We start from the raw sequence: 13,701 nt of genomic DNA, 5'->3' as shown, positions 1-13,701 counted from the left end.
AAGCTCAAGTTTGTAATCTTTGAGAAGATCGATCTTGATGTGGCTGTGTAAGCAATCTTGGTTCGTGTTGGCTTCGGTTCAAGAGGATTTTTTTTTATGTCGATTGTTTCTCAGCGACATCCATTATCATTCTCAACCCAGATATCACCATTGGTTCTTCGTTCTAGTCCTTTGCTACTCTTATTCGCATTTGTGTTGCGATTGTTCTTGATTTATCATTGTTAAGTTGTATTAGATCATTAGAGAGTTGTGAATGCATGTTAGAAGTGTTTTTATGTTATGGATTGTCTATTTTGATCTTGAGTTTTCTCAAAATATTGATGTGTGTGAATGAAATTCGGATCTTGTTAAAGTCCATAATGTTGTTACACGATAACAAAGATGTCTCTAATAAAACATCTGTGTCAGACTCATTTCCAAATGAATTTTTGCATTCTTTAGCTTTCCGAAAATCTAAGACGATTGTCTCCGACTTTGTAGTTGAGACATTTTTGATATTTGTCAGTTTGAAACTTTGAAATTCACTATCAAGACATCAGACTGACAGAAGTCCATTGTCCCTTTTCTGTTACAGATCTTTCATAGTTGTGTTCAGTATTTTCTCATTATCGGAAGATTTCCTGCATGAATTTAGATTTTTTTGAATCTATGAAAAGCTAAGATCTAAATTTATATCTTTCATGTTTGAAGATTTCATTGAATCATTGTCTTTGTTCTCTGAAAATATCATTTTCTACTACTATTGTTTCGCTTAGAGATTTTGCTTCATGCTCGTTAGATATTATCATTCTATAACTTCAAAAAATTATTACGGGTTGTAATAATATAAAAAATTTAGATCTTTAGTGTTATGGAAAGGTTTGGATCTAACCTTCATTTCGTCAGTTATGAGTTTTCATAAAATTCAACGTTTGTGGGTTCAAAAATTCTTTCGAATAGTCAGGCCCTGGAATCCAATAATCTGTGTTTGACTTGTTTAGCAGTCCTGGTTCCGAGTCCATAGAACAAACATTCTTGCTCCAAATCTGGTGTTTCTGGATTCGTTGGGAAGATGTGTGAGTCGCGCACAACTTTCAGTTGGACTATCTCTATCGAAACAAAGCACACAGGTCCAGAAAATCTATTTTCCAGAGTTTTGTTAAGACTCTGCATCGTATAAGCTTTCGCTTGCATTTGGATTCATTTGGATCCTGGATCGTGGATCAGTGTGTACCAAGCACACCGTACCATTGCATCATGTGTGTTCTCACCGGCGATCCTTAACGAGTAACCTGTGTTGCCATCCGCCTCCGCAGGTAACCTCTTCCCTTTGTGTGTCTTCTTCTTCTTGTCCTCCTTTTTCTTTCCTGCTGATCAGCAGTTGTTAAATCCCTGCTTGTCTGTCTTTTTCGACAGCCATGGCCGTTCGGCAGAGGCTAAAGCCCCTGCCAGTATTCCCTGTCTCCCTGTTGTGGTAGGGGAAGGTGAGACCCTCCATGCTCCCTGCTCTCCCCCTCTCTCGTGTTCAGCGTGCCTGTGCCCCCGGCTTGCTTGCTCACTCGTTCGATGGTTGTGCTGGCTAGTGGGGGGAGCTTGAGGCCTGTTGTGTATGCTTTGGGTATGAGTGGGATTGGCTTTGGTACCCAGCGTTGTCATGGCTATGCGTTGTGCTTTTGCCACGAGGTGCTTGGCCCCCTTCTTGTCTCCAAACAGAGTCTATGTTCCCCTTTGATTTGTGGGATTGGTTTCTCGTTTGATTTGGAGAAACCGAGTTTCCGTTTGTATATTTGTGCTTTGCAGGTGCATAGCTGATATAATTGTGCGATGCTTAGTGCTAAGCATCGCATGCGGCTAAAAATGTCATGCAAAAAAAAATAAAAATAATGCAAAGGCAAAAGCATGCAAATCAGGTAAATACCCGTGGTGAGTAAGTGATGCAAGCGCACCACAAGTTATTTACTTTCTTGGATGCAATATTTTTTTGCATACACACTCACTTAGTTGTAAATATCTAGGACTGCTTTGCTAGAGTTCGAAGATCATGCTGAGCATGATTTGAATGTATGAAAATAGAAGTGCTCTTATTTTTGGAGTTTGGATTCCATGCTAGTCATCGTAGTAGTTAGCGAGATATTGAAGTGTGTTTATTGCAGGTACATGTTTGACATTGTTGTGGTATGAATGAGTGATTGTATTGCCATGTTTGATGTAACTCTATTCATGCTTGCATGAAGTTATTTTCAATTTGATTATGCATTTTATGTGAAATTGTATTATAAAAATATGCTTTAAATGAATGTATCGTGTTGATGAATGTGATTTCATCATTCTAAATATCCTTGTGATGAGTGTCAATATGATGTGATGGTTTTGCACATGAAAATATTAAGTTATCAATGCATGCATCATAGTTTTTATAATTGAATAACATCACACACACACACACACACACATATATATATATATATATATATGTGTGTGTGTGTGTGTGTGATATATCAAATCATTACATCCACCATCAATGCATGATAAATTAGATATTTTCTTCATCATAGCATTATTATAAAATACATCTTGTAATACATACCAAGTGATGATGATTCATGTAGGACCTTTAAATCTTTACATTTCATGCATATGTCATGTCCATGCTAAGATCAAGAGTTATGTAACTGATCCAAATAACATTTTTATTTGTTAGAATATGGTTCGTGGAGGTCACAGTGGTCGAACACCCAGTGGTTGGGGACCAAGTGGAGGTCGTGGGACATCATTAGGTAGATGTCTTTGTGTTATATTTAAATACAAGAATTCATTATGTTTTTGCTTATATGTTGATATAAAAATTGTTACTTGTTAATCGTCTTTGTAGAATCCAAGCTCAGTGATAGTCAGTCTTAGCCTTCGTCTTCACGTAATGCTTCAATAGGTATATCATTTAAATAAATGAACAATTGATTAGTTTATATGTGCATTGTGTGAATTTCTAACTCATTGTTTTGTAGAGGATGTTTTGCCTGCACATGACCCACTTACACCAGCTACTCATATACATCACGAGACAACGCCGGATGTAAAGTCTTCTCAGTCTGACACACGATGACTCATTCAAATAGTGTATATCGATAGTCGATCATAAATATTACATTGTTACTTGTCCAATACTTATCTTATAAATAATATGTATTGATAGTCGATTGTTAATGTGTATCAATTCATATGCAGTGTGAGGTTCGAGCCACAAGAAATAGTACGAGAAATTAGAAAGTTACTACTTCAGCATCTATCAGGACTGGTCGCTCAATGGAAAGAATATCCGAAGGAGGTGTTGGAAAGATTATGGTCCTCATTCATGGTATACAATCGTTTATCATAGCTAATGTGTTTCATATTTAATTTTTTATTATAGTCATGTGTACTAACTTTCTGAAATTATTTATAGGCTTCGAATCGCTTCGCGACTGTGAAGGAGGAGCATGACGCGAGGATAGTTTGGCAGAAGGTGGCTGCCAGTCGATTTGTATACATGCTTCACAATATGAAGACTGCAATAATAAAAGCAGCTGGTGGGATAGATGATCCACTGCATTGGAAGAGCCATGACTCTTCTACTATCAGGATAGATTATTGGGATGTAACGTACGACAAGTGAGCGAGCCATGAATTTTGAAACTGCTCAGCAAAGGTTGCACAAAACCGAGCAAAGATGCCCGATGCCCATCTTCACACAAGTGGTTTTAGGACTTTTGGGAGCCACCAGAAGAAAATGGTAACTCATCAATATATATATATATATATATATATATATATATATATATATATATATATATATATATATATTATCAAATTTATAAGTATTTTTTGTGATACTTTCTAATTAATTTTTTTATCATTTAACCGTGCAGAAAGCCGAAAAAGGGTGCATTGGGCCTTATAAGGATGTGTTTGTTGAAACACATAAACTTAAGACCACAGGAGAGTTTGTATTAGAGAAGGTGAGAGCGACAACGGTATATATTTATTGTATTAATAAACATTGTAATATATAAGTTACCATAAATTATATTATCATAAACATTATAATTCTTAATTATTAATTCATACTGTAATCATTACTTTGTAGGAGTCATACGAGCAACAGATGGTAGAGTGATACGGCGATGACTTCACTCAGCATCCGCCTTTTGATCCTGCAGCATGGGTAACTGCAACCGGTGAACCCAAAAAGGGTCGTGTGTTTGGATTTGAGAGTAATATGAACACCACACCAGTCGTTGCCTCATCCAGCCAGGGCTCTCAGAGTTCTTCCGTCAGCATCAACTCCCAGCATCCGATTGACTCTGCTAATTCTTGAGATGGTGTCTGTCAGCTTGTTAAGGACACAGTGCGTGACTTTTTACATGAAGTCGTTTCCGACGTTGTCCATAATGAGTTGTGCAACTTTTTTCAGGATAGGGGAACTTCATCTGCATTCAACATGAGCTCTGGTGCCCGTCAGGTATGAATGATTGAAACACTATTAATTTTTATTGCTAGCATTAGAACACATGTATGCATGATTGAATCACTATAAAAAAAAATTGACTGCCTTAAAACACATATATGCATGATTGAATCACTATGAATTTTTATTGCTAATATTAGAATACATATATGCATGATTTCATGACTATGAAAGTTTTTTTACTGCCATATAACACATATATGCATGATTGAATCACTATGAAAGTTTTTTTGACAACCTCAAAGCACATATATGCATGCTTGAATCACTATGACATTCTTTTGACAACCTTAGAACACATAACTGCATGATTGAATCACTATGAATTTTTTTGGTCAGCCTATATTAGAATAAATATATAAATGATTAATTAATCAGTATGAAATTTTTTTGACTGCCTTATAACACATATATGCATGATTGAATCACTATGGAAGTTTTTTGACAACCTTAGAACACATATAAGTATGATTTCATCACTATGAAATTTTTTTGACAACCTCTGAATTCTGTTAATGTCCTTCACTTTATTGCTAGTCTATGTATTATTCAGCCATGTTACTTTGATTGTCTTAGATTAGGTGTATTGCATATAATTTATTTCATTATATTTTGTTTATCAATACTAACATTTCGGTTCTCTTGTAGGATGCTGGAGATGATCAACGTAGAGGAGTTGATGGAGGCATAGATGGAGGGGCAGATCGAGACAATGAAGAGGACGATGATTCGAATCTTGGTGAGGATTAGCTTTATCTATTGAATTTGTTTCAAACGAAACTCTTTGTATATGTTCACTAATAACAAATTAGAACTGGGCGAGGATTATACTGGGTTGTTAATTTTGTTTCACTTATAACTTGTGTTAAATTTGCTTCACCTACTTTGTATTTGTATTTTTTATGTGTACTTTATTTTTTATACATAGGATATATAAATTGTATAACGAGATTTTTTTTCGATATTTATATTTCAAACAATTTTTTTTTAATTTTTGCGACGGATTAGTGATGAATATTATCCGTCGCTAATTAGTATCAACCTCCAAATTAGGGACAAATATTTATCCATCGCAAAACTGAATCGGCCAATGTTTTGCGATGGATTGTAATCCGTCGCTACAGTAGCGACAGAATTAGCGACGAATGTGTATCTATCCCAAAACCAAATCTCTGTGGATTAGCGACAGCCTTGCGACAGATCATGGCATTCGCTAATCCATCATAAATTAGTGATGGAAGTAGTGAAAAATATGTTTCGTCGCTAATTAGCGACTAAAAAATTGTGATGAAAGTTATCCGTCGCTAAACTGTTTAGCGATGGATTACATCCGTCGCTAATCCGCAGATTTCTTGTAGTGTTATCTGGATACAGCTGCTACAATCCAGATGGAATATGAAAAATGGGTTAAGGAATAGAAGGCACGATTCACCATAGAAGCCAAGGCTCAAGAACACATCCAAAGAGAATTGGATCGGATGAGGCCTGTTTGGATGATGCCCAAAATCAAGATTTTAACTTGATTTAAGATAAAAACCCAGTTTAGAACTCAAAACTGAGTTTAGTCTCTGTTTGGATGACAAAATGTAGGTTTTTGCAAATCATGCTTTATTTGTTTAAAAACCTGGTTTAAAAAAAATATACCCAACTTAGATTTTCACCTCGCAAAACGAGGTTTATTGAAAGAATATCAGATGACCATACAAGCACACGAACGTGCACAACGTGTTTACGTGGTTCGGCTAACAACCATCCTACACCCACGAGAAACTCTCTCTCTCTCTCTCTCTCTCTCTCTCTCTCTCTCTCTCTCTCTCTCTCGCGCGCGCGCGCGCAATATTCTTGTTGACCATAGAGAGAGGAAGGTGACCTTTATTTATTAACCTTATTTATCAACCTGGAACAATAGGAAACCTAAGCTCTATGGGTTTCCAATTACACGTATCAATGGCTTTCTTAATACATTGGGATTCTTTGGCCCTCTATAGTTCGATTTTTCCTCTTTAGGACTCTCATGGTCAACGTTTCCATGTAGGTGGGCCCTTGGCATAGACTCAACAACCCCTTGCAAGCTCATCTCTCCATCTGAGAGATTGAGCTTGAATCTGATGGCTTCGTACTGTGCAATAGGCAATGGCTTTGTTAGAATATCAGCATGTTGCTCTTTGGTGCTCTAACTTCGATTTCCTTACTTTTGACGTTCTCTCCGACAAAGGAAAGTATCTCTATATGTTTCATCCGAGTATGAAAAAACTAGTTTAGTTTCAAGATAAGTTACTTCCAAATTATCGCACCATGTAATAGGAGGATAAGTTCAATTTACACGCAACTCCAACAAACTTTTCAACCAAGATAATTCTTGCTGCAAGAGATTTATATTCAGCTTCGGTGCTGGACTTAGCCATAATGTGTTGCTTAGAAGAGTTTCAAGAAATTAGATTTTATCCAAGGAATGGCAAGTATTCACTTGTAGACCTCCTGTCATCTGGACAACCTACCCAATCAGCATCATCAGCATAACCTGAAAGTTATAAGTAGGGGTGTCAATGGGTCAGGTTTGGTTCGGACCCAAGTGAAACCAGACTTGGACCAGATTTTCAGGTATGCTATCAAGTCCAGACTCAGGTCTAATCAAGTCCAATATAAGAAAAACCATACTCGGACCCGATAAGAACTACATGAACCAAATCCGGACCATACTCAGTAAAACCATGTTTTTATCATTTTTACATGAAAATTTGTGGATCTTAATCGAAACTCGGGTCGAGTCTGAGTCTGGTATAAAATTTCACAAATTATACCTGGGTCCATGTATTAATCGGACCTTCGGGTCTGAACCCAGGTCTTAATCGGGTCTTCTTATTTATCACCATACCCGAACCCTATATGGTTTTGTTCAGGTTGGGTTCGAGTAAACTAGGCCCGTTGACACCCCTAGTTGTAAGGACTATGATTTATGTATATGAAGTCCAAACATAATTGTTCCTTTGATATAACGAAGAATACGCATGACGTGCCCAATGATTTTCAGTGGTCTCAGGCTTTATTAACTGAGAATGGTACATCAAGTCTCGAGAAGGTAATATACTGGAAAGGTCTTAATATGCTCTTGTAATGTGTTAATTCTTCAAATAGCTCATTGTCATATTTAGACAAGGTTACATTAACGACTGCAGGAGACTTCATAGGCTTGGTATTTATCATATTCGCCCCTTCAACACATCCAATATATACTTCTTTTGTGAAAGAATGTGACCATTAGATGATGGAACAATTTCTATACCAAAGAAGAACACTGGACCCGGATCCTTGATAGAGAATTATGTCCCAAAATCTTGTATTAATTTTTAAATCTCTTTAAGAACAAATAGGCTTTAGACTCCTGTTGAACTAGGTATGTATTTATACGTTCAAACCATGCTCTAGGAGGCTGCTTTAGCCCATACAATGCATGAGTAAGCATACAAATTAATGTGATTTGGGAAATGTTTGTTCACAAAACCATATATACTTCTTCATTCAAAAACCCATGTAAGAAAGCATCATTCACATCCAAACAATGAATAAACCACCCATTACTAACTACTCAAGATAAAACCGTCCTAATTGTAGTTGGCTTGACAATTTCATTCAAAAACCCAGGTAAGAAAGCATTATTCACATCTAAATAATGAATAAACAACTTATTACTAACTACTAAAAATAAAACAGTCGTAGTCATGGTTGGCTTGACAATAGAACTAAAAATATCAAAATAATCAGTGTCTTCTTGTTGACTATACCCTTTAGCTATAAGTCTCACATTATATCTTGCAATAGTACCATTAGCGTGATGCTTAATTTTATAGATCCACTTATACCCAATCATGTTTTAGGCTATAGTGGAAGGAACAAGAATCCAAGTATCATTACGAATAAGAGCATCGTACTCCTGCATGACTTTTTGCCATTTGCTGTCACAACTTGCTTGAGCAAAGGTCTAGGGTTTACTCTCTTGAAAAGTTCTTACACAAGAGCTAAACTGAAAATATATTTGGCAACCGCGTACACTTTAGGTTTTCGAGTACTATCTTGGGACCAACTTATCATGTGATGGGTTCTAGCAAGCTATACAATGGAAAAAATGGCTGGGCTGGCATCAGCCTGCACAGCTCATGCCAACCTGACCATCTACCGAACGATAAATGGCCGGGCTAGCACCAGTTGGCATTGTCCATGCTTGCCAGTGCTAGTCTGGCCATTTTCTGGCTGGTAGATGGCCGAAAAATAGCTAGTTTCTTTTTTTAATGTCGCACTACCTTCAGTCAGTTTCTAGCCATTTTCCGGCCAAAAGTGGCTGGTGCTAGCTTGGTCATTATCTGACTAGTAGAAGACTGCAAAATGATTGGCCTTTATTTTTCTTTTCCTTTTTTGAGTTTTTTTTTATAATAAAAAACTTGAAAAACTAAGCCAATTCAGATATCCCCCCCCCCCCCCAAACAAAAAAAAAAACAATGGCTGTTATGAGACTTGGCCAAGTTGAAAAGAATTTGCCCAAAGTCCAACCCGTGCAACAACTCATTGTCCCCTATCATTTTGCCCTTAAATAGTCATTCCCTCACCATTGATTTCATTTAAAGCAGTGGGTTAGGTGAAAGTATTCTCTTAAGAAAGGCTGACTTTTGGTAAAGCCATGAGAAACCAACAATTGAGTGTGGGGAAAGTTGTCCTTCCCTTTCACAATAGACAAAGCCAATCCATTGAAAGGAGTTAATTGATGGAGCACATTTACATGGATTCTCATTTTGGTTTACATTAAGCAAAGTCAACTGACAGCAAGAAAGCCAACATATTTCATATCCACGAATCGATGATTCTAAGAATGTTCTGAGGAGAAAGGTCCCTTGGCCAGTTTTTGAGTTTGAAAAATAAGCCCTGATAACCTTTGTTGCCACATAGAATTTGTGGTACTTCTCTCCCCAAAATATCATATTCATCGAATTTGTTGTACGCCTGGGAATGGTGGTCACGGGGCCAAGCAGCACTACATGCCATGGGTTTTACCGGGCTTGGGAAGCAATTTTGGAGTCTGGCCTAGCCATAGCCATAGGAAGATTTCTGTGGGAAGTTGAGGTCGCATTTGATTGCACAGACAGTAGCATCTGAGGAACGCTGCTGTTCCCATTTGGTTTAGAGACCATGAGCCAGACGCAAGTGCTAGATGCATTGGATGCTTGAAATGGTGTTCTGTACAGTGGGATACGTTTTGTTTCCCATGCTGTTGCCCCTCCTCCTAGAGCGAAGCTGCCTCAGAACACTGTGGGAGACTTTATTTATATTTTTAAAACACACACACACTACCCACCCCCAATTGTCCTTGATCCCCCTTGCTCTCTCTCTCCTCTCTGATATATTGAGAAGCAGATCAAGATATAAGTGTTCCCTCCAACTAGAGGGAGCCACCCTATTAAAGAGGGGGGACCCACCCCAAGCAGATCATCACTCATTGAGGGGATGACTTTAAATCCCCCAGGAGCTTTGCGTTTGAAGAATGGTGACTCTAGGAACCAGATTTTCTCACGGTTATTGCTAATTCTTGGAACAATCCTTTTGATGAGCATTGGGCGACTCTTCGAGTTCAAAAGAAGCTTTCTCGTCTAGCTAAGAATATCAAGGTCTGGCTTTATAGTCGTAATGTGGAGAAATTTCAGCAAATGACTCATGAGATTTATGTGTCGTATCAATCTATGTCTTCCCCCAACTCTCTTTCCGACTTGCAACTTCTCAGTTTTCAGGCCAGGTCCTTAGAGTTAAATATGCTCTTGAAATGTTGGAGGATCAAGGAGGAAATTCATTGGAAGTAGAGGTTTAGGGTGAAATGGCTTGCGGCTGGTGATGACAACACTAAATTTTTTCACTCATATGCTTCGCATCGTCATAGGAGGTAGGTCATTCATTCTATCTCCATTGGGGATGTTCCCTATCTCAATCAGCACATTAATCTGGCAGTTACACTATATTTTAAGGCTTTATATCCTGCTTCGTTCACTATGAAGGGTGTCATTGGTAATGTCCTAGTTGGGTCGATTCAGGATGAGCAAGTCAGATCTATGCAAAGGAGGTTCTCTAAAGATGAGATTTTTAAGGCCATTAAGGATCTGTCGGGTTGGAAAACGCTCGATATTGAGGATTTCATGTCAACTTTTCAGAATCTTTTGGGACTATGTTAAGTCGGACGTGGTGAGCATGTTTGACAAGTTCTATCGTAACTCTAGACTGGCTTATAATTTTCACTTAGTTATTATTTTGCTTGTTTCAAAAGATAATGAGGCCATTGATATTTCTTGATTCCACCCGATCTCTGTTATGAGTGCTCTCTATCGGATGTTTACCAAGGTTTTGGCGAATAGGCTGAAATCGGTGGCTTACTAGATTTTTTCAGACTCTCAGTTCGCCTTCATCCTTAATAAGAGGGTTCAACACTCGTTCATCATGGCGTCCAAGGTTGTTCATTCCTTGCAGCATAGTGGCCAGCCTTATTTTGTCCTTAAATTAGATTTTCATAAAGCTTTTGATTTCGTGCATTGGCCCTTCTTATTTCGCATGTTATCAAATTTCGGTATTGATCATCATTTTTCTGGTGGGGTGAGGGAGCTGGTCTCAAATGCCCAAGCCATGTTAAATATCAATGGTGTTAGAGGAGACCAGTTCAAGCTGGGGCAGGGTCTGCGGAAAGGGTGTCCTCTCTCGCCTTTATTGTTCAATGCAGTTGCTGAGGGTCTTGTGGTCTTGCTTAAGCGGACTACAGAATCACGATTCATTGATCTTTTGCAGGTTCTGAACTTCCCAGGTCATATTCTTATGTTGATGATATAATCATTTTTTGTCGTGCAAATATTTAGCAGATGCTTAGGTTTAAGTTTATCCTTCAGTTCTTCTTCTCTCTATCCAGGTTTTCTCTGAATGAGAACAAATGCTCTCTTACTATGTTCAATGTTCAGTCCACTATGCTTGCAGTTGGGAGGAGGATTTTTAATTGCATTATTTCTGAGTTGCCTATAATGTACCTGGGCTTGTCGTTACAAGTGAAGTGTCTCTTCTCTGCTGCATGGGCTCCGATGCTTCAAAAAGTGAAGTGCAAATTACTATCGTGACAGTCGTCTTATCTCTCTATCGCTGGCCGTCTGACTTTAGTCAGACATGTTCTTTCCACTATTTCAGAATTTTTCATGTCTATGTTTATGATGCCCGTGGGAGTGAAGAAGCAGTTGACGCGCTTGCTGACAGGTCTCTTATGGTTTGGGTGTCAACTCAAGGATAAGCGTCACTTGATTGGTTGGCGTTCAGTGGTCTTACCTCGACGTATGGCTGGCTTAGGTGTTCCTGTGCCCAGATTGCTAATCATTGTTCTTGTCGCCAAGCAATATTGACTGGCCCACCAACCGGATAACCCTTGTGCTCGGTTGCTTCTTGCTAAATATGGGGCTCTTACTCTTATTCTGGTTCGCCTGGGAACCCAAGATTTAGTGTTTTCGTATTTGCGTTGAGGGTTTTAGCATTCTTCAAACACCATTTTGAGGACTTCAAAAATTTTGGTCAGTGCTTGCACTGGGTGCTTGCGCCAAGCGGAGAGTTCCTCACCTTCAAAATCTATAGATTGTTGCTCCCCCCGGGGGCTGATTGGTTGTCCGAGAGTGTGCTTTGGGCGAAGGGCCCTTCTCCCCGTTCTCGGGTCCTGGCTTGGTTAATTTTGCACGATAGGATTCAGACCCACAGTAATTTAAAGAAGTGGGGGGGCCTTCAGCTCTCGAGTTGGTGTGTGCTTTGTCAAGCTGCGGAAGAATCTATATTTCAATTGTTCTGGTCTTGCCTAATATTTGTGAAACTCTTTAACAGTACCTGGAGGCATCCAAAAGTGTTTGTTAAGGAGGAGTCATTTGCGCTCGATCTAATCTTAGGCCCGGTTTGTATTAGGCATAGCACGAGGTGGAGGTTGATCTGGCGGATGTGATTGCTTACCTCTTGATGGTTTGTTTGGATGGCGCACAACTATGCTCATTTCCGTCAAATTCCGGTTAACATTCATAATCTGGTGCATAAAATCTTGGTGGATGTTTATGTGATCTTACTTATGCATCTTAGTAATCTCCCGCTCCCTCCTGTTGATGCTCCCTCCCTTTTGCCGCTCTCTGGGCCAGCAGCTCCTGCGTGAGCCCGTTTTGTATGTCTGATGTTCTTTTTCTCTTCTGTTTTATTTTATTTGTTTTGGCTTTTGCTCTTGTTCAGTTCATGGGTTCAACATTTTGTTGATCTTCATGAGTGCTAATGTTGTATTTCTTTAGGCTCTCTCTCTATAGTTTCCAAACATCTACCACCAAGGTAGTTTGACCATGCATGTCATAATCGAAAAGCATAGAATGGAAAAAGAAAACCCAATTTTAAGTGAAAACGATAGCTGGATGGTTGCACTAAAAAAGAAAAGATAGATGGATGGTTGGGTCAAAGAGTAGTTAAAATCGGCATGATGGCGTGTTTGGGAGGAAAGGACGAGTAGCTTATTCAGGAATCAATCCAAGCCAATCGCCATCATTATTCAAACTATTCAGCAAGAACTCTTTTACAGTAGCAGTGTCTTGGCCTCATGAGCACAAGTCTTGGATTGGAACTCATCGGTTAGGTCCTTATACTGAATGTTGTGATCCCTGAAATTTCTGACTGTATGTTTTGCTTTGAGCTGCGTTTCAGCTCGTTTGCTCTGAACTACGAGTGATGGATACCTCATCCTCACTCGTTCTTACTCTTTTGTTTAAATGAATTTCTCTTTATTCTTCAAAAAAAAGAACTGCAGGTTTCAAACTCGTGACATGCTGACAACTTGGTGACCCATCATAGGCGATTAATATCTTGTTGTCATAACCTAAGGATTTGAAAAAAAAATGAAGATTAAAAATGTCTGTCTTCATTAATATAAGATAGTTGGATATAAACTATAGTTAAACAAATGGAAAGCAACTCAGGTCCTTCTTGAGGTAGATCTTGAAAAGTTGGCCATGATCTAATTTGTGAAACTTCAGGCAGTAAAACGTAAGTTCATCATCGGATATGCATCTTTCTGTAAATTATTTGTTTACTTTTTTTCCCACAGCGGTTGAGTTTGAGCTAGCTCAAAAAATGCCTTGACAGTTATAAACCACCTTTGTGGGAAATTTCTATTTAAAATCTTTCAAATACATCAATAA

This window comes from Nuphar pumila, chromosome 5, assembly GCF_984573655.1.
Source record: "Nuphar pumila chromosome 5, dmNupPumi1.hap1.1, whole genome shotgun sequence".
In the NCBI taxonomy this organism is placed as follows: Eukaryota; Viridiplantae; Streptophyta; class Magnoliopsida; order Nymphaeales; family Nymphaeaceae; genus Nuphar; species Nuphar pumila.
Note: the sequence above shows the minus strand (reverse complement) of the source record.